This window comes from Balaenoptera borealis (assembly GCF_965194805.1).
Source record: "Balaenoptera borealis genome assembly, chromosome: 15".
NCBI classification, from domain to species: domain Eukaryota; kingdom Metazoa; phylum Chordata; class Mammalia; order Artiodactyla; family Balaenopteridae; genus Balaenoptera; species Balaenoptera borealis.
Genome location: NC_138871.1, coordinates 91,467,527 through 91,495,081, shown reverse-complemented (window position 1 = coordinate 91,495,081; position 27,555 = coordinate 91,467,527). Strand labels below are relative to the sequence as shown.

General features: G+C 43.0%; 1 protein-coding gene and 1 long non-coding RNA gene across 17 annotated transcripts in view; one reads left to right on the top strand and one right to left on the bottom strand.

The window, feature by feature from the left end:
* SNTG2 (syntrophin gamma 2) overlaps positions 1 to 27,555 on the top strand; it is a 221,886-nt gene that overhangs the window by 29,770 nt on the left and 164,561 nt on the right. The gene's annotated exons all lie outside the window — the stretch shown is intronic.
* On the bottom strand, positions 652 to 7,773 carry LOC309612147. The gene is made up of 2 exons (XR_014235011.1): positions 1,339 to 7,773; positions 652 to 1,014 (listed from the first exon to the last, which is right to left on the bottom strand). It is a non-coding gene; the product is annotated as an uncharacterized lncRNA (long non-coding RNA).

The window sequence follows — 27,555 nt, the reverse complement described above, 5'->3', positions numbered from 1 at the left end:
TTGCAAAAAAAAAAAAAACCTAAGAGAAAAAAATGTACAAAGGATTTAAACTTGCCTTTAAACAAAAAGAATTATAACTAGTCATAAATATATGAAAAGATACATGCTGTCCCAACCAAAACAGTGGGAGGATCATAGATTCTGTGGGACTTTTTTTTATATTGATGATCGTGTTGTCTGCAAATAAGGATACTATTATTTCTTCCTTCAGAATCTGTACTCCAGTATTTATTTTGTCCTAGTACAGTGGGTGGGACACAGGTACAGTAATGAACAGAAGTTGCCTTGTTTCTGATCTTTAGGAAAAAGGCTTCAGTTACTCATCATTAACTATGTTAATATAGGTCTTTTGTAGATGCTTTTTTCAGGTTGAGGAAAATCCTATCATCTCTTGGTTTATTGAGATTTTTATCAGAAGTGGATGTTGAATTTTATGGAAAGTCTTTTTCATCTGTTGAGATGACATTATGCTTTTTAGGCTGTTGATCTAGTGAATTACATGAATGATTTTGAAAGTTGAACCAACCTTACATTCTAGGAATGAATTCTACTTGGTCACTATCTTATCCTTTCATATATCACTACATTCAATTTGCTAAGATTTTGTCAGTGTATGTTTGTGTCTGTGTTCACGATGGGTATTGATTTGTATTGTTCTGTTCGTATAACACCATTTTTTTTTTTTTTTTTTTTTTTTTGGTTTTGGTATCCAGGTATCAGTGTAATCCTGGCCTCAAAAATGAGTTAGGAAGTGTTCTTCTTCTACAATTTCATAAACTTTCTGTGGTTTTGTATTATTTTTCTGTTGAGTAGAATTCATACTGAATCCATATGAGCCTGGGGTTTTATTTGTGGGATGCTTTCTGACTGCAAATTAAATTTCTATAAAAGATAAAGCACTATTCAGGTTATCTGTTTCTTCTTGGATAAATTTTGGTAGTTTGTGTCTTTTAAGAAATTTATCCTTTTATCTAAGTTATAAAGTTCTTTGCAATAAAGTTGTTTGCAGTATTTCTTTATTAATTTTTTTTTTAATGTTTTCTGGCTTTATTTATTTATTTATTTATTTTTTTTTTTTGGATGTGTTGGGTCTTCATTTCCTTGCGAGGGCTTTCTCTAGTTGCAGCAAGCGGGGGCCCCTCTTCATTGCGGTGCGTGGGCCTCTCACTATCGCGGCCTCTCTTGTCGCGGAGCACAGGCTCCAGACGCGCAGGCTCAGTAATTGTGGCTCACGGGCCCAGTTGTTCCGCGGCATGTGGGATCTTCCCAGACCGGGGCTCGAACCCGTGTGCCCTGCATTGGCAGGCAGACTCTCAACCACTGCGCCACCAGGGAAACCTTTATTAATGTTTTTGAAGTCTGTAGGTTCTGTAGTGCTGTTCCCTCTCTCACTTATAATACTGGTGATTTGTGACTTCTCTGTTTTTAATTGATCAGTCTCTCCAGTGTGCTGTCAATTTTAATGTTCTTGACAAGGACACAGTTTTAATTCCATTTTGTTTTTAACTTCACTGACTTGGTTCTTCTTATTTTCTTCCTAGAGCATGATTTTGGGCTTCCTTTGCTTATTTTTTATTGGTTCTTAAGGTGGAATCTTAGACTGTTGATTTGAGACATTTCTTGGCTTGTATTATAAGCTTTTAATCCTACACATTTGCAAGTAACCGCTATTTTAATTGCTTCCCACAGGTTTTTACATTTTGTGTTTTTATGTTTTACAAGAGTCAAGAGAGCAGGTCTGAGACTTCTGGTCCCTAGAAAGGTCTTCTTGCAAGAGAATCAGACCCCTGCTGGCCCCTGGGGATTTGCATTTCAGGGTGTCACTACCCTTTTCTTGCTAATAAGGGCAACTCACTGTTCCTGGGCTCCTTGTCCAAACAGCACGACTTCTGTTGAGCACTTGCTCTCCTTCTGAAAATCTGGAATTTTGGTGTGTGGCAGGCAGAGGCTGCCTACGTGACCTGCCCCCATAGGAACCTTGGGCTCCATTCTCTAATCTGCTCCGGATGCAGAAGGGTCATATGAGGGCTGCATCTCCTTTGCTGGGGAAGAGAGCGTGCCGTGAGCCCCTCGGGAGGGTGAGAGCATGCGGGGGTCCTCTGCACTGTACCTGTGTGTCCCTGGGACCCAGCTGTGCCTCCTCCCAGCCCCGTCGTGACGCTTCTTAGCCGTGAGCATGACTACATCAATACTTACGGTGAACCTCCCAACAAGGGCAGTCCTTGGGGATGCAACACGTGTGCATTCAGCCAGAATATTTTCTAATTTGCTTCTTGATTATTTCAGTGACTTACTGGTTTACAAGGAAATATGTAGTTTACTTTCCAAATATTTGAGGATTTCTAGATACTTATTTTTAGCTTAATTCTGTTGTGAGTGGAGACATACTTTTGTCCACCCTTTGTCAGTCCTTTTATATTTGTAGAGATTTGTTTTAGGGTCCAGAATATGGTTTATCTTAGTGAGCACTCCATGTGCACTTGAAAAAATATATATTCTGCTGCTGTTTGTTGATGGTTCTGTAAATGTCAAATAGATAAAGTTATTTGATAGCACAGTTCATAGGTTCTGTTTCTTTTTCTGTTTGTTCTAGTACTTATTCATCTCTGGAAATAATTCTTATTCTGAAGTCTACTTTTTTGATATTAATGTATATACTCCAATTTCTATTAGTATTTGTATTATATATAATTACAAATTTTTCACTTTATTAAATGAGAATTATAAAGTGAAATCCATTCATTATAGTTAAAGTGGCCTCCTGTAGATATGATAGAGTTGAATCTGGTATCATTTTTATTCAGTCTGATAATCTCTGCTTTTTAATTGGAGTGTTTAGACATTTTGCATATGATATAATTTTTTATATGGTTTAATTTAAATTTATCATCTTGCCAATTTTCCATTTGTCCCATCCGTACATTGTTCTCCTTTCCCCAAATTTTCTTGCCTTCTTTTTGATTAAATGAGTGTTTCATGGTTTTACTTTGCTCCATTATTGGATTATTAAGTATACCTTTTTTTTGTATTGTTTGTTCAGTGCACATCTTTAACTTCTCAGTATGTACCTTTATGTGATGTTGTGCCATTTGGGGTATGGCGTAAGAACCTTACAAGTCTACTTACATTTCTCACCCCTCTTTCCTTTTGCTTCTATATTTTTGGGAACCACACAGTATATTATTTCTCATCCTTTAACAGTTCTTGCAGTGCTGGTTGGTTGCCATTAAATTCTCTCAGCTTTTGTTTTTCTGAAAATGTCTTTATATTATTTTGCCTATGTATTTGAAAGGTATTTTTGCTGAGTATAGAATTCTGGGTTGAAAGTTTTCATTTCGGTTTTTCATTAATTTAAAAGTGTCTTCTGATTTGCTTAAAATGCTCTTAACTTTGTTCATCTGTATCTAATCTTTTTCTTCTTTACATACGTTCAGGGATTTCTCTTTACCTTTGGTTTTCAGGACTCTCTTGCATATAGGCTTGGTATTTTTGGGGGTGGGGTGGGAGATGATCCTTACTGGGACTTTCTAGGCTTTCGGGTATGTGGCTTATCTTTTATTAATTCTATAAGATTTCCATCATTAATTTCTTAGATATTCCTCTCCCTCTTACTTTTTGAACTCTACTCTTTCTGGAACTATAATTACATGATGTTACACAGTTGGATATTTTCCCATAGCTTGTGCATGCCCTATTCTGTTTCCTTCATTCTTTTTTTTTTGTCTTTCAGTGTGTGTAATTCTGACCTGTCCTCAAGGTCACTGACTCTGTCCTTACTTATCTGTGTTCATTTGACAGATAAGCCCTTTGAAGGGATTCTTCATCTGTGATGTTATGTGTTTCTCTCTTGCATTCCCTTTTGTCTTTTATTTTACATTTCCCACTTTTTGCTGAAACTCTTCATCTATTTGACAAAGAAATCATAACAAAGAAGGTACTATGGGCTCTCGTTTGGTGGGGCCATTGTCTCATGTCTTTATTTTACACAAAAGACAGAAACAGAAACGAAACTGAGCCCAAATCCAAAACTAATCTCTTCCAACTTCTTGACTCTTACATTTTAGTTACTCTGCACAGAGGGTGTGTGGAGCACACGTAGGACAGTCACTTGGGTCCTGGTGCACACGTGCACATGCAGAAAATCTACTCTCTAAATCGTAGGCTCTGAAAATTCTCCACGGATGATGTCAAATACATCTAAGATCTCATGTATAATAGGCTCTAAAAATTGATAAATTAATCAGTAAGCAAATAAAACCCAAAACAAACCCCAAACAACCTCTTCTACACATGCACACACTCTCACAGTTTTATTGTTGACAAAAATACACAATTTTTAAAAAATAATGAAATAAACATGTTCAAAGACTAGAACTATGTGTTCACCTTGAATGTATTTAGTACATTTTGGCCTTAAATATGTCAAATTTGTTTTTCAAACCAGTAAGTTGATAAGAAAGGTTATTACTCTCTATGGGCACAGCCCTCATTATTACTCGTTTACTCTCTGAAGATATTCTTGAAAATTTTATGTTACTGGCGGCAACCTTTATTAATGCGCTATAAAGATGCCCTAGTATGTGACAAAGAAGTCATGACAAAGAAAGTACAATGGGGTCTCATGTAATCTTGCACATAAAATGAAATCTAGACAGAAGTTGTCTGGGTTGCATACAGTCATACCACACACCAGCAGTGTGAACAGGTTCTCCTACTACTGGCATTTGTTTTCTCGAAAGAGGAGCCTTTGGCTTGAACTAAGAATAAATTGGAAGAGTTGGACGCAGTGGCGTTGGGGGCACAGATAATGGACCTGGTGTTTGTGGTTATTACTATCATTGAAATAATTAGAGGCAGAATATATTTAGGGTAAATATAAGAAAGAAACAGTGAGTCTTCTGAAAGGGAAATTTCTATAAACTCTAGAAATGTTAATTACAAAATAAACATTTTTTGAGTAGTATTTTGTGGTATCAAGATTTAAACCATTAATAAAATGGTTCGGGAACTTTACGAAAAGTTCCTTTCTACAGAATTGTGAAATTATCACTTTTTCTTTCGAATTTAGTGGGTAAAAGTCATCTGATGTTTTTCAGGGGCCATATCCAAAAGGTTAACTCTTGTCCAATAGGGAACTTGTCTCCAAAGTTAAATAAAAGGGGGAATTTTTGTGGATGTCATAAACTTAACAGAGGCTGAGTTTACTTTGCCCTTTCTTTAGTTTTCCACCCAAAAGCTATTAAGATGCAAATCTTTTGCCTGACATTTCTACCCTGCTTTTGGCTAAGCAAAGCTTCCCTGTGGTCCGTGGCACTCACATGAGCTAAAGGTCATTGGGAAAAGACTTTTAAATTATAGATATTTTGACCCATGTGGACGTTCGTGTGTGTGATGCGTGTGGTGTGCACCAGTACCGTTGTCTGAGGTTCGAACACATCTAAGCAGAAGGATGGATGGGGCACTGGGCGGGGCGGGAACCCGGATCTTACACTTAACGTTCTCCACTCTTGTAGACAATCACGCAAGCTGGGGTAGATCCCTTACCTTAGCTGTGCTAGTTCACTCGTCTGTAAAGTTGTTTATAAGGATACACCTGGTTGGTGGTGTTAAGCTGGACTGTTCAAGGCTGTGTGTTCACGGGGCACCTGGTGTGTCGCCGCTCAGTGCCAGGCGCTGAGGATCTATCAAGTGCCCTCTCGTTACCTCCATCTCAGGGGAAAGGCCTGAAGCGTAACTCAGAATATCACCAGAAACCTGTGACGGGCTGGTCCCCTGGCTCCCAGGGCAGATCGGAGGGAGGGAACAGCTGGTTCGCTGCGTGAGCTGACCCTGTGGGGTCAGTGCTGCGCGTGGCCGACTTCAGGCTGCCAGGGTTGAATTGCCAGTCGGCGACCTGCCTGCTCTCCTCTGCCGGCCCAGAATTCAACAGGATCACCGGCCAAAGAAGGGGGCAGGGGGAGGGCCAAGTGGGCTCCCTGGGTCTGGGGGCAGGTGGGAGCTTCCTCACCTGCTCTGTCTCACTGACCCCTTGACCCCATCGTCCTGCCCGCGACTCCTTGTCTTCTGGATTGTGGACTAAACGGGGTATCTCTGTCACTTGCCAAGTCACCTTTGGGGAGCTGGACGGTGTCTGAAACATGCCCCGGGGTTTTGTGCTGAGGAGTATCTTCTTCAAAAAGTGGTTTTAGGAAAAGTGCACCATTGCCTGTGATTTTTTTTCTGTTCTCCTTTTAAAGATATTTCCCTTTCTCAAAACTGCAAGAATAGGAACAAATCAGTCCCACTTATTATGCAGATATGTGGGTTCCTTTCAAACAGCTGCTAGAGCAATTTTCCACTTAAAGATCTTTTAACTCTTAATGTCATATTTGCAACTTTCTAACCCATTGAATGCCCGCAGAGTGCTGAAGCCTTTTAACCAAATTTTTGCTGAAATTTACAGAAAGACTCTCATTCGATTTAAATTACATTCGATTAAATAACTTTATGAAAGTATTGTACTACTTTTTTGTTAAGGATTAAGTCCTTACTAATCCTTAATTATTATCCTTAATTATATGTCATCATTCAGAATTTCTAGTGGAAGAAATCTTTCGGAAGTCAGATCATTTATGATTTGATGCTTTGTATGCAGTGCCCCTCACCTCCATGGGACTTGCAGGTTTGAATTACAGCCTGTCTCAAATCCAGAGTAATCAGATTAGCCTCCTTTTTATTTATAGTTAATTCTTAATCTCACACATACACACCTACCAGTCTAACCAAGTGTTACCGTGTTAAATGCTCTGGACCAAGTTTTCAGTCACAGCTCAGGCTTAGGGTCCCTATTTATAGGTGAACAGATGAGAGAGGATGATTTTCATAGTAAACACTGAAAACAGAGAAAGTGTCTAGGAGTAAACTAAAAAACATCTGAAGATGAATAATTCATGGAAAGTTCTCTGTTTCCTACAGATCTGGGGGAAAGGCATTACCTGAAGGAACTGTAGTGTTTTTGAGTCACTTGGACTCCAACACAGAGAAAACAATACATTTTGGATGATACTATCTGCATTTTCATCCACTGTTTTATATTTAAATTTAAGATAAAGTGAAATTTTGGTTTATCCTGTTTTACCAAGAATACAGTGGTTTCTGCAAAGCTCATATTTTCTACCAGACGTTTATCTGGAATTTTAGCCTCATGAGCTGTCTGATAAAAGTGTAATAAATGGATTGATCTGGTATTATTTACTTTTTAATAAATAAAAATAAAGGTATGTAATGAAACCTTGACTTAATATTTGACATCACAAAGGGAAAATACTTTTAGTTTCTCTTGGAAGGCATTAACAGTTGAGGTGCTGAAGGATAGCAAATTGTTTACCAAATCCATCCCTCCCTCCAGGCCCTGGACTAAGGACTGTTTCATTATCCTGACAGCCGGTCAGCGGCCCTGCTCTTTCCTTGTTTTACATATGGTTTCCCAAGGTTAGAGCTGTGGCTTTCAGGGCTGGGATTCCAGCCACCTCTGCCCCGTCCTCAGCTCAGCTTTACCACCATGGCATCTGCACCCACCTGTGGAGTGTGACCCTGGGCAGTGGGCGTGAGCAAGTTATGGGGACAAATTCCCGTTCTCCTTGAGAACCTGCGGCATCGTGGAAGGGAGTGACGTGGCCTGGACAGGCTGCTCACAGGACTGATACTTCCCCTGCTGGTCTGATTCGTGTGTCCAGTTCTCTCCTCCCCCCGCCTGCTTCTTCTACCTGTTAGGGCCACAGGCATGCACACACATGTGTATACACAGGCATGCACACACAAGTGCACACAGGCATACATACACGCTCATGCAGGCATGCTCACACACGCACAGAGACACACGTGCATGTATACATGTACACACGCACACACGTGCACAGAGACACACGTGCATGTATACATGTACACGCGCACACACGCGCACAGAGACACACGTGCATGTATACATGTACACGTGCACACGTGCACAGAGACACACGTGCATGTATACATGTAGACGTGCACACACGCATCCCCGGACTTGTCCTTGGGCGCCTCATCTCCTCACTGAACAGCTGTCTTCGGACATGAACTCCAGTCTTTGCAGAATCGAGCAGGGTTACTCGCCTGTGTTGGCGTCACCCTGACTAGAACTCCAGTCTCCTCATTCCCATGAGTTTTATTTTTAAAATTCACATAAAAGTCACAGTCTCCTTCATACTATATAAGATTGTTTTAATATAAAACAAGGCTTAGAGTTACTTAAAAGTTAAGGGAATTAGAGCTGACCCTTGAACAACAAGGGTTTGAACTGCATGGACCACCCCCCCCTTCGTGGGAGGCTCTTCAGCGGTAAACAGTGCAGGCCTGCGCAGCCCAGGGCTGGTTGGATCGAGGATGCGGAGCCCCGAGTACAGGGGGCACCTGTGAGTTACACTCGGCGTTCGATGTGCAGATGGTGGGTCTCCCTAACCTCCAAGTTGTTGAAGGATCAGCTGTAGTTTCCCCCACTTCTCTTTGGGAATAATGGACGGTTCAGAGGTGCGCTGCGCTTCCTTGGCTGCGTCATGTGCCCCTGGGTGTGGGGGTGATCAGAGCTGAGCCCAGCGCTCAGCTCGCTGGTGCCAGTGAGCCTGCGACGTGCAGGAGAACCCTGTGGGTCTACGCTGCTCTTCTAGATCATCTTTGGTCCTGTTCCCCCGGGGCTGGGAGTAAAAGTGAGGAGGAAGTCACACACTCATGTAAAATAGGAAACGCCGTTCCAGCCGAAAACTTCTTAAAGTCGTGAAGCTTATGCCTTAAACACAGCCTATGACAAAGCCAACAGGTCATACGTTTCGGTTTCATTCTTACATTTCCGCCTGGGAGGGGTGCTTCCTCCATGCAGGCGCCCAGATTGCTCTGACTCGATGGCAGCCTTGCTGTTCTTGTCGAGCTTGCTGTGCGGCCCCTGCTTAGCCCGGCGTGGCTGTAATCTAGTTAGTCTGGGTGGATTTGGTCACTCGGTAGCCGGCTCCCACCTGAGATGGAAGCCCCCGGCGCAGAAACTGTTTTCAAATCCGAGGCTCTGGTCCCCGAGACTCGTCGACCCGTTCCTCGGGTGGCCGGGACGCCCTGTTGGGAGCATAGTGAGGAGAGAGGAGGCGGTCGTGCACAGGTGCTGGTTCAGTCTGCTCAGTCCAGGGAGGTAACTTGCTAAAACGCCTGCGACCCCCGAGCGGGCGTGCTGCGGGAGCCCCCAGGGTCAGAGGACGAAGAAGAAGGCCGGGGTCCTGGTGCCTCTGCCCGTTCAGCCCACAGTCTAGAGAAAGCAACCGGAATGGGACGTAGTCCCCTGAGCGGGCCGGGGGAGGCCCCATTTCCAGCTCATTTCCCGCCGCTCAGGCAGGACCTCTGTGTTTCTGTCTGTTTGGACCACAACTGGGGCCTCCTTCCTCTCTGCCGGGCATGACCCACCCCCTCTGTTCTCAGCGCCTTGCCCCCTGCGTCACGGCTGTTCCGTGCCCCTCGGCTCTGTGCTCTCACCCCGCATGGCCTCCTGCAGACCCGCCTCTGCTGTGGGCATCCTCTGTAACAGGCAGCGTTAGGTGGGCAGAGCCTTGTCCCGAGGATGAAGGACAGCGCTGGGTATGTCAGCAGTTCTGAGCAAGGAAGCAGAGGGCAGGGGTCACATTGTTGAAGCTGAGGATATAGTAACAGAACATCCGCAGATACATGAAGCATACACCTCGTTTTCAGTTCCTGAGCCCAGACCTGAAGTCTGCAGGTCCAGTGCCGATTTTATGATAGGAGAGAGGGAATTTTAGTATCAGAATTTAACAAGGATTGACGTGGACCTTTTTGTTCCTTGTACAGGGTTTTCTTCAGTAACAGTAGAAAAGAGATGTTATAAGCTACACAATTTTCTGGGAGAGATTTTCTGGGCATAAGTACATTATATGTCGTTTTTGTTCCCAGGAAACTTTTGTTCATTTTTTCCCGAAAGCAGTCACCTCAATTTGTGAAGATACAGAATCCAATCATCAAGTGTTGCCAGAGAACCAAGTGTATATAAATCACATTCATTCTTGGACACAATCTGGTTTCTAAAGAAAAAAAATGTCTCCTGAAGAAAACTCCAACTCCTATAGAGTAATTGCCTTTTCCTCAGTGAATATATATCAGATTCCAAAAAAGAAAATCTACCAAAACATGTGTGCCTGTTTCTATTAAACATAAAGACTAGTTGCTTTTCTTTTCTTTTCTTTTTCTTTTTGGCACATGTAGAAACTGGCAGGAAAGCATTTCATGCTGCAGCAGCTTCTGTAATTAAGAAATTTCCTTCCTCCAAAATAGCATGGCTTGTGCTCACTGACAGATGTGTCTTTCTGTCTCTCTCGGTAGGCCTTTTCTTTAGGATGTGGCCAAACCAGATTCTCGACTTGAATGTTGGGGCCAGTGCTGGTGACAGCCATCACCCCTTCAGCTCCCACAGTGCTGGTCCAGGCAGAGATGTCCCCAGAAGGACTGAAATCTAGCACCCGAGGCCATTGTGTGATTTAACTTCAGAGCATGTCTACGGAATAATTTTCTTTTAAGACAGAGACTGACTCCTGGTAAATTGGCCTCTCGGGACTCCAGTCAGAGCCCGGCTGTCTGTGGTGATGTCACAGGAAGGCTTGTCCGTCCCCAGGAGCCTGCGATGACCCCTCATCTGTGCAGGGCCCGGGACCTTCCCCCAGGGAGCCCTTCCTGGAACTGACATAAGTGTTGCTGCTTTATCATGAACCCTCATAACTGCTTACCTGGATTTTCTCACAAGAATTATTAATACTGATGCAGGCAGGTGTTATCAGAGCTTCATGGATGGGAAAGACAGAACAGAGAAAAAGGTAGTGTTCAAAGACCCAAACTATTTTTTTTCTGAGAAGCAAAGCTGAGGAAAGAGGAGAAGGGAAAGTGCCTCTTATCTGTTTGTTTGCATCATTTCCAGTGTGTGTGTGTCAGTGATTGTATTATGTATTATAAATTATAGATATAAAGTACATGTGTATATTTTCCTGCAAATAACAATAAAATCGTATAATTTTTTTGAGAGAGAGATGGTGCTGAGAGAATTTCGTATTTGCTAAATGTCCACTTTCCTCTCACACCGCGGGCTGGAGCACTGGGGCAAAGCGCAAGGACGTGTGGCCGCGGGCAGGATGATGTCTGCTCGCTGCCCCCTCGGACCTGAGCCCAGCCAGGGGATCTCCTGGGATCTTCTATTAGGGGATCTCCTGGGATCTCACAGCAGGGATCTCCTGGGATCTTCTATTAGGGGATCTCCTGGGATCTCATAGCAGGGATCTCCTGGGATCTCATAGCAGGGATCTCTTGGGATCTATCGGGGATCTCCTGAGATCTCATAGCAGGAATCTCCTGGGATCTTCTATTAGGGGATCTCCTGGGATCTCATAGCAGGGATCTCCTGGGATCTCATAGCAGGGATCTCTTGCGATCTTCTATCGGGGATCTCCTGGGATCTCCTATCAGGGGATCTCCTGGGATATCCCAGCGACTCTTCTCACAGGCTCTAACAGGGTTGTTTTGGAAAGAGGAAATTTACCCTCAGAACAAGAGAAAATCTCACATGGGATCAGGTTTCTGTTTTCATTTTCATGTTTGTGAAGACGCCCTGTACGTGAGTTGGCCTGGACTCAATAGCAGATAATGTAAATTAAAATAATTAAACAATGCTTTCCATGGAGAGGCTGGTGTTTATCAAATGCTCTGAGTGAGGCCACCGTGCTTAGTTACAAGGAAGGAGACGAGATGAAACACATAGAGCAGTGTTTGGGCAGCTCAGGACGAGGCAGGAAGAAATCTGTTGGCCGGGGTGGTACCTGAGGCGGACATCTTTTTAAATAGCCCCAGATCCTTAAAGACTCTCAGTAATTCTGTGAGAGATACAGGGAAAATTGCTTCCTTACTGAGTGGGACATTTTTTTCTTCCTTAAATAAAGGATTCTCGTTCCTTCAGTAAAGACAAAATGTAGCACTGTTCAAATTAAAGCACAGATTGTGTTGTTTAAAGAAAATGTCCTTGGCATTCCTGAAAGATAAAACATGTTAGAAAAGCCAATAAATGCTTAGCATTTTCAGAGTGAATAGCTAAGGGCTAAATTTTACAGAATATTCCTAAAATACAGTAGCTCTTCCCTCATTAATAGCTTTATATTAAAATTGAAATTTTTTTTGTAGTTAGTAAATGAGTGACATATACTATACTATATTATATATATATATGTTTACATATATATATTTTTGACAAATAATTTTCGGACACAAATTTTTGGAACGTTGATTATTTACTTAACACTGTGCCACAAGGTTTGGAAAATGCACAAGTTATGGAAAATATGGTCTGCATCCCCTGGGAGATGACACTGCCTGGCCAGGGAGGCATGTCTGAGTGACAGCCGGTGACACAGGCTCAGTTGACAGGGCCTGGCTGTCCTGTGTGAGCCAAGAGGAGATGGATTTTTGAAGCCAGGAATGGTCGTGTAAGGATGGTCTGAGAAGGGACTGTAGGGCCAGATGGTAGGTTTGATGTGGGACGTCCACGTCCTAATCCCGGAACCTGCGAATATGTTTCTTTACGTAGCAGAAGAGTGTTTGCAGCTGTGATGAAGGATCTTGAGTTGGGGAGGCCATCCTGGATCATCCAGGGGCCTGAGGTCACAGAGTCCTGTCCCAGGGGAGGCAGGAGGGTCAGAGTCTGAGAAGGAGAGGAGAGGGTGGACCAGGGCTCGGAGTGAAGCAGCCATGGGCCGAGGGATGCGGCAGCCTGCAGACACTGGAGGAGGCCAGGAAGGACCTTCTCCTAGAGACTTTAGAAAGAACAAGCCCCCCAGTACTTGCTTCTGGGGCTTCTTTCTGTGCACACAGAAAAAATTGTATAGTTTTATAAATTCTGACAAATAGAATTGGGGAACCACACCATGACCAAGATAATCCCGAATTCTCTTCTCCTTTGCAGTTGATCCCCTTTCTCCACTTCCTGGCCCCTGGTGACCTGGTTTCTGTCCCTGCAGTTGTGCCTCTTTCCTAAGGTCATATACGTCAGAGTCTGATGGTGTGCAACTTTCATGGTTGTTTTGGTCAGGGTTCTTTCACATAACACAATGCTTTTGAAATTCACCCAGGAGTTTGCAAGTATCAGAAGTTCATTCCTCCATTGCTGGGTGTGTACCACTGAAAGGAAATACCTCACTTTATCTTTTCACCAGGTGATGGACTTTTAGTTGCTTCCAGTTTGGAGCAGTTACAGATAAAGTGGCTGCAATTCTTCATGAGCAGACTTTCTGCAGACACACATTTTCGTGGTTCTTGGGTAAAGTCTTAGGAGCATGATGGCTGGGTCTTTCTTACGATGCATTTATAACTTTACAGGCAGACTCCAGGCCACTCTCCATGGGGCTGGACGACTCTGGTCCCCAGCGATGTTTTCTGCCAGAACCTGACCCTTCCAGCTTCTTGGTTTCAGCTCTTCCATGTGGTGTGTGGTGCTACATCCCTGCGGTTTTAATCGTGCTTCCCTAATGAACTATGACTTTGAACGTCTTTTCAGTGTAAGTTGTCCACGTGGGTAGCTTCTTTCATGAAGCATGTTCACGTATTTGCCCATTTTGTGTTGTCTTTTTGTAATTAAGTTGCAAAATCTCTTTTCATATTCTGATGAAAACCCTGTATTTGATTATCTTTTACTCATTTTTTATTGGTTTTTTTTCCCTTATATTGAGTTGTAAAAGTTGTCTGTATGTTCTGATGCAGCTCCTTTCTCAGACCTTTATTTTGCAAAATTTTATTCCAGTCTCTGTCTGGTCCTTTCATTTCCTTAACTGTGCCTTTCACAGAGCACACACTTTGAATTTTGGTGAAATCCAATTTATCAAATTTCTTTCTTCTCTTTTTTCTTTTCTTTTCTTTTCGTTTCGTTTCTTCTCTCTCTCTCTCTCTTCCTTCCTTCCTTCCATCCTTGTGCTCTGGCTTCTCTTTTTTTTGTCATGTCTAAGAAATATTTGCCTCACCTAATGTCATAAAATTTTTAGTTTTGTTCTTGAAATTTTATAGATTGAATTCTTACGCTTAAGTCTGGGATCCATTGTGTGCACTTTATGTATAATTAATGAAGTATGGATTGGGATTCTTTTTTCACATGTGGTTCTCTAATTGTTGAAGCTGCAGTTTTTGAAAAGACTACCCTTTCGTCGTTAAATTTCTTTGCCACTTTTATTAACAATGTATTAGGCACATCTGTGTGGGTGTGTTTCTGGCTCTGTCTCACTTGTCTGTGTGTATTTCCTGATGCCAGTAACACACACTGCCCATTACAGTAGCTTTACAGTAAGCCTAGAAATCACTTAATGTGAATTATTCAAGTTTATCCTTTATTTTCAATATTGTTTTGGGTATTTTAGATTTTTTGCATTTCCATATAAATGTAGAGTCACTTTCTCCATTTCTACAAAAAAAAAAAAGAAGCCTGCTGTAATTTTAATTGAGATTTTTGTTGAAAGTATAGCTCAATCTGGGGAAAACTGATATCTTAAAAATACTTAGTTTTCCAACTAAGTAAGTGCATGACATATGAACATGAAATAGTTCTTATTCAGGCTTTTCAAATTCTGCCAGCAATGTTTTGTAATTTTATGCCTATTCAATATACTTCATCCTATTGTAAATTTTTTTTAGTTACAGTTTACAAATTTTTCTTGTTTTTGGCATATAGAAATATAACTGATTTTTGTATATTTCCCTTCAATCCTTTGACCCTGTTAAACCAATTGATTAGTTTTAGTAGCTTTACTTTTAGATTTGTGGGGATTTTCTATGTAAGCAGTTATATTATCTGTGACAAAGACAGTTTTAGTTCTTCTTTCTTTACCAGTGGGTGATTTTTTTTTCCTTCCATATTGCAATGGCTGGAATCTCTAGTAAAATGTTAAAAAGAAGTGAAAGGGGGTATCAAAGCTTTATTTCTGATCTTGGGGATAAATACTGATTGTTTTCATCATTAATTATCACATCAACTATACAAATTTTCTTTATCAATTTGGGGGAGGTTCTCCTTCCATTCCTCGTTTACTGACCATTTTCGTCTTGCATGTGTTGAATTTAGTGAAAAACTGGTTTTACATCTGTTGAGCTGTTCGGATGGTTTTAATTTTATAGTCTGATGGTCCATTGCATTGATTTTCAAATGTTTATGGAAACTTGCAATACTGGTATAAATCCCAGTGGACATTAGCTATTATTCTTTTAATAACTGCCAAAATTGATTTGACATTATTTTGTTGTGGATATTTGCAGCTGTGCTTATGAGGGATATAAATCTAATTTTTTCTCTTTTAATATATTCGTTTGGTTTTGATATCTGAGTAATTCTGGCATCGTAAGATAAGTGGGGACATTCTATTCTGTTATCTTCTGGGAGCTTTTAAAAGAATTTACCAGTAAAACAACTGGGGCTTAGAACTTTCTTTGCAGAAGTAACAATTCCTTTAATAGACATAGGGCCATTTGGGCTATCTGTTATTGAGTGAATTTTGGTAATTTGACTCTTTTAACAAATTTGTCCATTTCATCCATGTTATTCAATTTAATAGCATAAAGTTGCTCACAGTATTCTCTTATCCTCTCAGATCTTTGGAACTTTAGTTATGTCCATCTGTGAACCCTGACTTTGGTCATGTCCCCTCTCTGCCCCTCTTCCTCTCCCTCTTTTTCTGGATCATTTAGCTAAAGGGCTATCAATTTTGTTGATCTCTTCAAAGAACTCTCTTTACTGTTTTTCTCTATTTTCTAAAAAATGCTGATCTCTGTTTTATTTTAACTTATTTACTTCTTGTTGCATGCTTTAGGATGATTCCTCTTTTAGTTTCTTAAGGGGAAAATTAGATCACTGATTTGAGACTTTTCTTTGTTTCTAATTTAAATATCTAATTCTATTAATTTCCTCTAAGCAGTGCTTTAGTTGCATTTCACAAATTTTGATACGTCATTTAAAAATTTTTATTCCATTCAAAATGTTTTCTAATCCCCCTTATGATTCCTTCTTTGAGATATAGGTTGAACATGGTCCTTTTTGGTTAATATTTCACGTGTACTCAAAGGAATGTTTGATGTTATTATAGCCGTTCCAGCTTTTGATGGGTGTTTGACGGTGTACACTTTCCGGTCTTTAGCAATGTGTTATGGGAGGACTTATTGAAGGTTTGAAAACAATAGTAGGGAGGGTGGGGGGAGGGAAGGATACTATTTTAAGGTTCTTACATTGTATGTGAGGTCATATATTACCTGAAGGCAGACTGTGAGATGGTGGTAAGTTAAAGATGTGTAGTGTAAATCCCAAATCAGCCACATACACATTTAAAGAAAGAGTTATAAACTTAAAAAGCCAAAAACAGAAATAAAATTAAATAATAAAATTACTGAATCTAAAAGGCCGGAAAACAGGGAAAAAGACAGATGGAACTAAAAAGCAATTACTAAACCATAAGGATAACTACGTTACATTCAATTTTAATGGCTTCAACCCGTAAATTAAAAGACGGAGAACGACAGATTGGATAAAAAGGCAAGATCGACTGCTTTTGCTTTAGACAGTTATCTGTTAAGGAGATTATAAAAAAGAAAGCCGTAGCTCACGTATACCCTTGTTTTCGTCTTTCTGGTGCTCCGCTTTTCCCTGTGTGGACCCACAGCTTCACCTGCAGGTCTTCTGCACTTCTGTTCGACTAACGCAGCTCTGCGTTGCCTTCACGTTGGAAACACACCTTCCTTGTGTGGAATCTGGTCTGATGCCTCCTCGTTTCCTTTCTGTGCTCTGATGGCATCGCTGGGCCATCCTCCAGCCTCGCTGTCCGGGGACCGTGCTGTGAGTCTCATCTTTGTCTCTCAGAGCAGCACTCCGTGTTTCGCTGGATCTTTGGATGTCAGCAGTCTGACTATGGTGTGTCTGGGTGTGTTCTGTTCTGTTTTTCCACCTTGGTGATCTCTCTTTAAGGTCACAGATTTTTCAACCTGAAGTGTTTAGTGTGTTGACAACTCTATAGAAGAATTTTTTAAAATCTGTATTACAGATTTTTCCTAGAATTTCCAGTGGACTTGTTTTTTTGTAATTTCAGTTTTTTTCTGCTGAGATTCTCCTCCTGTTCATGCGCGCATCCAGCTTTACCAGTGGGTGTTCCTAACTTGTTCATCCTAGCTCCTTTAAGGCCTCGTCCACATTCTCATAGGCAGGTGCCTGTATGTTCCACTGGTGACTTTATGTGGTGACAATGGCTTGTTTAAATCTCTTGCTTCTGTTGGGAGGATGGCAGCCTTTTTCATGGACTGCTGGGCACTGAGCAGAAGAGACCGAGATGACTGTTTCCCTTGCCCCGGGAGGCTTGGCGAGGACAGGGGAGCTGACCCAGCCGGTGTTTGGCTCTGGGTTTCCCTCTTGCCATGGTCACTCCGCTCTGAGGGCCCAGCCAGCCTGCGGCAGCGGTGGCTTCGCTTCGCGCCGGGTGTGATGCCCCAAGCGCCCCTCCCAGCTCCCACCAGGACCCCGCTCACCCTGCATGCCCCCCACCCCCGCCTTTCTCCGTGGTCTGCCTCCTTGCCGTGCTCCTTCCAGAAGTCTCTCGAGGGGTCTTTTCTCTCCCTTCTCCCTCACTGCACCCGCCCGCAGCCCCAGTCTCTGAAGCGCTGTGCTTAGACCCCCTCTTGGTGTTGCGGCCCTGCCCCTCTGGCAGCAGAATCGGGGGTGTCCTTCCCCCAGAGGCGGTGGCTTCCCCGGGATGGGGGCGCCTGGGAGGTCTTCCTGTACCTTCACCCAGGGACAGATGGTTCTGCTTCAGGGGAGGAAACAGATGCCGGGGGCTCCTCATCCGCTGAGCACAGCTGGGGTTCAGGAAAGCCCTGGAGGGCACCCCCTCCCCTGCGCCCCGCTCAGCTTTATGCCCTTGTTGGCATTTCTGGGTTTTGTTTTTCCTGGTGTTATTCCCAACATCTTTCCTCCTGGTTTTTGCCAAAGGCAAAAAGTTGATGAATTCCACCTGCGCCCATGGGTGCCCGTCATCCTGCAGCTTGGTCCCGGGCGCCTGGGAGCCTCAGCTTCTGTGCTGGGGCCAGAGCCGTGGGCTCGCGTGTTCTGCGTCCTGACCAGAGGCGATGCCGCCCTCATAAGCTTGGTTACACTTTGTGGCATCTTTTCCTTGGTCAGGTCCATGCATTGCTGACGTGCATCTTCTTAGGGAAGCTGAAGACAGAGCGCATGTTTGCTAAAACACATCCAATAAAACTGCTGTATAGTAACTCGTTTTATAATGTTATTTTGGAAATGTCATCCTAAGCTGGAGGAAAAACTTGGTGCCCTTTTCCTAATAATGTACTTAATGAATTTTGTATATCCTTCAGAGCAGGGGCTCCCCAGCCCCCAGGCCACAGAACGCTAGCAGTCCGTGTCCTGTTAGGAACCGGGCCACAGCAGGAGGTGAGCGGCGGGCGAGTGAGCGAAGCTCCGTCTGTATTTACAGCCGCTCCCCATCGCTCGCGTTACCGCCTGAGCTCCGCCTCCTGTCAGATCATCAGGCATTAGATTCTCATAGGAGCACGAACCCTACTGTGAACTGCACGTGTGAGGGATCTAGGCTGCGCGCTCCTTACGAGAATCTAATGCCTGATGATCTGAGGAGGGGCTGAGGCGGCGGTGCTAGCGCTGGGGCGCGGCTGCAAATGCAGATCATCATCAGCAGAGGTTTGACTGCACAGAGACCATCATAAATCAATTGCTTTGTGTAATTATTTCATTAAATATTACAATGTAATAATAATAGAAATAAAGTGCACGATAAATGTAATGCACTTGAATCATCCCGAAACCATTCCCCCTCCTCTGGTCCATGGAAAAATTGTCTTCCATGAAACCGGTCCCTGGTGCCAAAAGGTTGGGGACCACTGCTTTAGAGACTCCGTGTAGATTGAATTTATTTTCTGGCATTTGACTGACTAATGAGGAAATCTGCTTTTACAGTCATCGACTTACTTTTTATTTCTGCAGACCAGAAGGAAGGTGTAGATGATTTCATAAGTGAGATTTGTATGGTTTTTCATTTTACCACAGTTCACTGTCCTTTTTTTCTCTCTCCTATTTACTCATTGAATAGTTACCATCCAAAGACTAGTAACAACCTTCAGATATGCTGATGGTACATGCCTCTTGGCGTGCTGTTGAGAAAACTTGCTCTGAATTTGCATGTTTCTGCTAGTAATCAGATAACTTAATACTAAAGACAGAGAAAACCAGATGATGATTTTATTGTTCCTTAGCTTTAGGAATTAGAGCGAGATCTCCCTGGAAGTGTGTTCTAACTATTAATATCTAATGAATTTCAAGGATGAAGGCGAGTACCTCCGAGAAGCGATTCAGTTTCCTAAGTCAGGCATAACTGTTCAATCCAGGCAGCATGTTAATTGAAGTTCTCGGGGAAGTGGGGTTGGAGGAGGGAAGGTATCATTTCTGTAACATCTGAAAACACAAAGCTGTGACTTTAATTCCAAACTGACGGGACAATATAATAGTTTGCTCCCACAGCCTGCCTTCTTGTACTGGAATACGTATAATCAGCAACTCACTAGAGTCCTTCTGGCTTATTTTCCATAACCCTCTTATGGCTTTTGACTTAATAATCATGTGTTGGGTTGTGAGACAGTTTTCCCCCAAATAATGCACAGTAGCGTGAACCAGTGCTGTGAGGCTTTGAAAATGCGCCTACCGTATGTAACGTCAAAAACAGTAAAACCCATAAGAGTGGGTCCCCTTGGCTGCTCGTATAATGTGTATTCCCTCTAGAAAAGGAAAACACAGACTTCTTTTGTTTTCCCAGGAGTGAATTTCCTTGCTGTCATCACGAGACCAGGCAGCAGTTGTGAGAAACTATCCACCTCAGTTGATTATAACCACTGATAAATGATGAGAAATTTCCTGAGAGATCGTACACGTCACATTACCCATAAGCTTAAATTTGGGAGGGGATTCACTTTGTACTGAGACGGACTAGCCAGGAGAGGACGGAGCCCCTGGCTTCAGCTCGCCTGCTGTTCAGGGAAGGAACCAGAAGCAAGAGTGACTTTGACTCAGTGGGCGCGTGTGTCCACGGTCAAGGCAGGCCATGCAAACGCCAAGGAACATCCAGCAGGATTTCCCACAGAACACGACATACGTTTATATAAATTATCAACACCAAGTACCAAACTGAAAAGCAGACATTTGACTACTTTATAAAACAAAAAACTTAAAATGCAGTAGCAAAAATAAATAAGCAGAAAACAGGCAGCCGTAGAAACTGAGTTAGAGATACTGAGAAAGTTACTGATTTCTGTCAATATGGAGGAAAAGGTTATACACAAATATGAGAAAAGTAAAAGATATGGAAGGCAGAGCAAATGATAGATATTCCTGTTGCGAAGTTCTAGTAATGGGACAGAAGCAAGAATCTAATTATAATTACAAAACGTTCTTGGTTCAGAGTTTACTTCTGGCATCTTCAGAGGTACACTGTTGACATTAGGAATCTCAAAAATAAATAGAACACTTGGGGAACTCCTGCAGGGCAAAATAAATAGATCAATAAAATAAAAAAGGAAATAGATTATCATCAACTGAACAAAATTCACCTTCCCTCGGAATTCGCCTGTGAAGCACGGACCTTTCACCTTCAATCTCAGCAGCTCTCTGCTGTCCCAGGGCCTCTGCTCGTGCCCCTGCTCTGCCCCCAAATTCTCCTTCCTCTCCTCCTCTGCTCTCAGGTTCCTGCCCCTGCTGCTTCCTCAGATAAGCCCGTCCAGGACTCTCTGACCCGGTCTTTCCCTCCCAGATCCCACAGCAGAGGCCGGGAGTCAAAGGCACGTGTCTGTGAGGTCATTCTAGTCGCTGGAGTCGAGCCCATGGGGAAGCTGCGCCCTTTCTCACTCACCTTGGTGCCTCTCATGCGCTGAACGCTCGGCACTTGCTGGCCGCATAGAAATAGTAGGTCCTGTCCTGGTAACAGGTCACTTACAGGAGGTCGACACTTGAGAATGCAGGTGGCATCAGAGGAGGTGAGGCTGGAGAAAGAGGTTTACAGAGCAGGTGGTTCCGGGCAGCGCTGAGGTGCGAGATGCTGGGATGAGGGCTCGGGTGTCCTCAGCTGTGAGGGCGTGAGACCCATGTGGTCCCCTAAGGCTGCACAGCTGACGTGAGGCCAGCACATCAGCCGAGAGCCCAGAAGCTCTAGATTTGCTTGGGATGGTACTGCCACCTCTATTTCTGTTTTAATGAAGTATAAAGAGATTCAGCATTTCTGTCCACGTTTGGACAGCCTTCCTTTCTTGTGCCTTAGTTTGGGTGTTTTGACAGGTGAGAGTGAGGGAGATGACAGCCCCAGGGGTTTCCTGCTTGTGAGGGGGCCGTGCCCTGATCCGTCAGTGGTCGGACCCCCGCCTTGTGATGGGCTTGTACACATCTCTGTAATGGTGCCTCCTAGTTCAGTTTGAAAACGTTATTGCTCAAGATGCACACTTAATGTAGCTTTGTTGAAACACCATTTTTCTTAGTATATAGCCTTTTTATTTCTCAAATAAGCAATTGTGAATTGTTATGCTTCTTGCTTTTATTTACCCCTCAATGTATACTGTACTGCACGCTTCTGAATTCCCAGTGCAAACTCAACACTTCATTTTAATACCTGCCGTGACCTAAATGGCTTTGCCTAGGAAGTGAGTTATTGCAAAGCAGATACGGTTAGAAATGAAACTGCTGCATAGTAATGCGCATGCAAACCCCCCTGAAAGATACAACATATATTAATTTTGATTTTTAGAAAATGATGCCTTGCTTTATTTTTAATAATAGTGCTTGACATTACTGTCATGTGACGGAAACTACATCCTTAGTCTCTGAAGCAGGGAGATGGTTGTTCATAGGACGTAAATTTTTGTTTTCGCTACTGAAGTCTTTAGGCTTTTGTAACAAACTCAAAATGATCCATGCTCTTGCCATGTAACAGAGGAAATTTTCTCAGCAAACAAAGTTTACGAGATAAGAAGCTTGCATCACACTCGTGAATGGATTTCTGACCAGTTTCTCTCTGCATGGACCAGCCATGTGGTGTTTCAGGTCTGTTGATACAGTTTTATTGTATCTGTCACTTGGTCTCTCTGGTTAAACACTTAAAGGCTAATGTGCTGTGATTATTGTGGCTCTGAAATCTCCTGGGGGGGGGGTGTGTCTTATAAACACAAACTCCCGTCTTCAGTTGTCCTTTAAAAATAAAGGTGAATTATTTCCTAATATGCTTGAAATCTCTGCTTAAAAATAACACCTTTTCTTAGAGACAGAGATGTAGAGAACAAACTTATGGACACCAAGGGGGGGAAAGTGGGGATGGGGTGGTGGTGGGATGAACTGGGAGATTGGAATTGACGTATATACACTAATACGTATAAAATGGATAACTAATAAGAACCTGCTGTACGTTAAAAAAAACCAACTCCTTTTCTAAAATAATAACATGAGATTTGCAGTCTAAGGATTGAAACCTAGGTAGAATGACATTGATCCTATAATACAAAGTTTTTTTTTTTTTTTAAGTTTTACTAGTTATAGCCGACAATGTGAGTTTTTAAAAATAGACATAACAGTTACTAACTTTTCCTGATATACTAGTTGGTGGTAGGTATGAAGTTTGGTTGTGAGTGTTATTGGACTTTGTTTTTAGGTTGTGGGTACTTTGTGTTTTACTTGAGCGTAACCGGGTCTGCACTGTTTATCGGTGAGCCTGGTGTGTGGCCCGTCCACTGCAGAGTGGCCCTCAGGACTGTTTATTACATTCAGGACAAATGACAGCCAATAAAAATGGATGTTAAGTTTATCTTACAGTGATTTCCAAGGAGGATTCTTAATTTTATTGGAGAAGCTTCCTTGCAGCATTTTTTTTCTTTAAAATCCATTTGCATTGTGCCCTGAGTCAAATCTAGGTCAAAAGAACATATTGATCTGTGTTTCTGTAAGTAAAGTTACTTTAGTTATTTGGAATTTAGTATGTTTATAACCTTCACAATCTCTAAGTGGATTCTAATAATCTTATCTCTTTATTTTATTTCACATTGGTAGATTAGTATAGAGTATTTATAGCCATTCTTGATTATTTTCAGTGCTTCACAAAAACTATAGTCATTTCTGTAAGAGTTTTATCACTTTTCTTGAGATGCACAAAGAAGGATGTTCAGACAGCCCCCATATAAAAATCATCACATACCAATATGTAGCACAAGTACTGTGAATATTTTCAGTTTAAAAACACAAGCTATACTGAATCAAGTACCGGAATTACAGACTAAATGCCTGGGTGTCTACATGATTGAATAGATTTTATTTGTTATTTGTCAGCTTCACGGAGCTGACCAGAGATGACGTAAATCCTCATTTAATGTTTTAGTTACAGTTTTGATTGTGGAAAAAAAAATACAATGATAAGAAAGGACGTCTGATTTGGAGAAGATTTGGATAGTAATTATTTTTTCTTTTACATAAAAATACATACAAGCTTATGAATTACATATATTTAAAATTGTTCTTAAGCTTGATTTTTTAAAGTTTCCCACTCAACGTAATTTTCAGTTCAATCTTTTTTGACAGACTCTAGGTGATATAATAGTGCATGTGACAGAAAACGCTGTTTCAAGTTATTAAATGTCAGTGTGGCAGGAAAGAACAGCATTTATGACAACACAAAATTGTACACACATAATTGTCTTTCAAATTACCATCCTTAAGAAGGAAAAGACACACTGTTTAGAAAAAAAAAAAGCACCCAGGAACGTCTGTTTTTACAGAGACACTGCTGTTGTCACACAGCCAGCTGTGTGGCCGTCACACCTGGCCCTGGGACTGTGCGTGCCTGAGCCACACCTGTCCCCGCAGAACACACGGCTGCCCTGATGTTGCCTTCAGCTACACACACGCGTGCGCACACACACACGAGTTTATCTTCATTTAAGTTTGCCTAATCTCAGGTTCATGGTAGGGAGTGAGGGTCTCTCCTCCCACCCTCTCTTCATTCTTTCAGTTTTAGATCGGATGTTCTGACTAGCGGGGAAGAAGCCCCGTTAGGATGGTCCCTGTTCGCCGCCGTCGTGACTGGTGGTGAAGCGGACTTTCCTGGCTGAAAGGCCAGGGCTTTTGCTGGCGTCGCTGTGTCTGTAAAAGGTGACGCGCTCTTAGAACACAGACGAGGGGGCGGCCGGCCTGCGGCGCACAGGACACGCGGGCTGGAAGCAGGCTGTGTCCCAGGAGACGCGGGCCGGCCCCTCAGCCCTGGACCTGGTTGTCGTAGAGACCAGCTCCGGGGGGACAGCAGACGCCATCACGCATGCCTTTTAACAGAAAAACACACACGTGTGTGTACATCCGTGTTTATGGTATCAGTGAAGATGTCACAAATCTAGTGTTGGATAAATAGACACACATCATAGTTTTAAAGGTTGCCTCTGAGCTCACACATACCTGAAATAATTAAAAGAAGTCAGTGGCTTTGTCCTCCTAGGTTTTGTTCCCCATCACAGGGAAGCTCTGATCCCTGGCAACTGAATACTGTCTAGTAGGATTGTTACGAGCATCAGAGATAAGATACACGTGTAACCTTCCAGTTTAGAACACGTGGCAGGTGTTCTGGGAACGGCCGGTTGTGAGTTAAGTGCTGCGATGAAGAGGCACGTCTGTGTCCAGGTGGGAGGTGCCCCCAGCCCCACCCCCGAGCCCTCTGCACCCTCACCCTCCTCGCAGTACCCTGATGTGTGTCCTGGCCTGTATACGGCATCCACACACAAGAAATAAGTAGATGCCTGTGGGTCAGTGGATTGTTTGGAGAAGGTGTGAAGCCGAGTGCAGGGAGGGGTCTCGGTTGACTCCCGTGTGGGACCGCTGGGCGATCAGGACTTGAAGACGACTAATTCACAGACGCCTTTAGAACCCCGTTAGAGCTGGCTGAGTTCTGAAGAGGCTCTTCAGTTCTGCCGAGAGCACCAGAGACAAGGAGGCAGAAGCGGCGTTCCTGGTGGTCCCGCGGAGACCGCCTCCCGGCCCCATCGCAGGCGTCGCTGCTCCTGAAGGATCTCCTGGGGTTTAGGGAAGTGGCCGTGGACGTGCGAGGAGTGGAAGTGGGAGCGAGGGGAGTCAGATGCCTCTTAGGACCTGCTGGTTGGAGGAGGAGGAGTGGGGGGGGATGCCCAGGCTTTCGACCTGAGCCAGGTTGGGGTCCTGGGCCAGTGTCCACAGCACAGGCTGCAACCGCAGACCCGGCAGTGGGCCTGGCTCTTCCGACCCCACACCTGGCACCTGGACGGGCCAGACGGCCACCGAGGGCACGCCGGACGGGTCACACAGCAGCACGGCTCTGGAGGGCGCCTCCGCAGGGCCCCGGGGTGACTCGCTCTTACACGGGAACTGCTCACAAACCGTTCCTCACCAACACCGTCCAGACGGGTCTGATTCCTGCGATTCTTCTCCAAATTTGTGTCGATGAATATTTGCTAAAACAGAAAAGTTGAAAAAATAATCCCAGTAAATGCCCGTAAACCCATCGCCCAGATTCCACATCCATGTTCGTATATACTTTCTTCATCCGCGTGCGTGTGTGTTTTGCTTTGTTTTTGCTGAACTGTTGAAAAGTCATTCGCGTGTGTTGTGAATTTCAGCCACAGTCGTGTCAGCCTGCCCACCTCGCTGGCAGCTCTGTTATCCCTGATCTGAATTCCTGACTTGGTTCAGGGCGGGACTCTGATTACTCTGGTTTTAACAGTACAACTTTTTTTCTTTTTTTTTTTTTGCAAATACTAAGTGGTGGCAGCATGAAAGCATACTGTTCACCAGCAATTTTTCGACTAATGGATTTAGCATTTATTGACAATCCTTCTGATGAGCTAATTTATTGAATATGGCCAAATGCTGGTTTTCTGTTCCATTTATCAACGGCCTCTCTCCTCTAAAGAAGAGCTTTCTGTCGTCGACTGGAGAAGCACCACTGTCCCTCGTGAAATGTCAGGATCGGTGCTTGTTTCTGTCTCCTGAGTCACAGTTTTCACGGGCAGGAGTGGAGATGTGACCTGATCCCTCCCGTGGTGGCGCTCACCACCTCCCGTGTCTGCCTCTCCACCTCCTTCTCTTTAGCCTGAGAACCATCGTGAGTCCAGGTTGCACATTTGTTCCGTGAATCACAGTCAGGTACGTCCCTATGAGATGGTCAGTGGAAGGTCCGCAGGCTGGTTTCCTTTAACCTTCGGGCAGGTAATGCTTGTCGTTCTGATGATAAAAGATATCTCAGGCTCACCCTTGTAACCTCTTCATGGATCTCCTGTTTCCTAAGGACTTGGAGTTGCTCTTTTTTTCATTTTCAGTTGAGTTTTTAGAAACCAAAAGCTTCCAAGACCATTCCCTGGACAGAGTAAGAGAAAATATTTTTAAATTTTCATGACATGATATTAATAGTGTTTACTCAAACTTCACATGACAGGTTTCTTGCCTAGACTAGGTTTTTTTCTTTTCTATTTTTTATTTCTTCAGTGAAGATCTTGAATCCTAATAACCTTTTCATCCTTACTTACTTATTAACCCCATAAGTACCTTAAATATTTTCAAAATTATATCAATATATGAGCTCTAAAATTATTGATCAAATATTTATTTATTGCTCATCTTTGATCTTTGGAATGTAATCAATTATGAACATACAGGTCAGTATAGTGTTCAAAGTTTTTTGAGATACTTATTATCTCTCTGTAGTTTATTATGCAATTGGCTTTACTATTTAAATTATTTCTAATATTTGGGTTTTAATATTTTTCTTTTCACTTAATTTACTTTTTGAATTTGTAAAAATTTACATTGTGAAAAATTAAAACTATAAAAAAAGAAAACTCAGAGAATTCTCACTTCAGTCCCTACTCTCTCAATCCTGACACTTCCTGCACCTGTTGGTAACCATTTTGGTTATTTTCTGGGTAAATTTATGTTTATGATATTTACTTTTGAAAAAAGTAAATATGTATTTTCTTCCTTTTCTTACATGTTCCTCTCCTTCAGATGCAAGGTTATCTACTCTGTCGACATTGCCCTGTGCCTTAGCACGTCTTGAACTTGACTCCGTGCTGACATGCTGGTGTCCCCTCATTTATGCTGGGCTTCACAGTAGTCATTGCGTGACGGTACAGTGTATGTGTTCGTCCAGCCCCCTATTAATAGACACTTGTATTCTTCCCAGGCTTTTGCAAATGCAGACAGTGTTGCAGTCAGTATCTCTGTGCATATGTTGTTTTCTGTAGGTGACGGGCATCTTGAAGTTAGAATCCTAAAGGAGGTGTGGCAGGGTCAAATAATAAATGCATAGTTTGTTAGGGGATTCGAGTTTCTTTCCCTGGGCTAGTAGGGTTTGCACTTAGCCGAACGATTTATTTCCTTCAGGGGTTCACCAATGGGACTGTGGTCACATGTTTATGTGTTTATGAGTCAGAGCT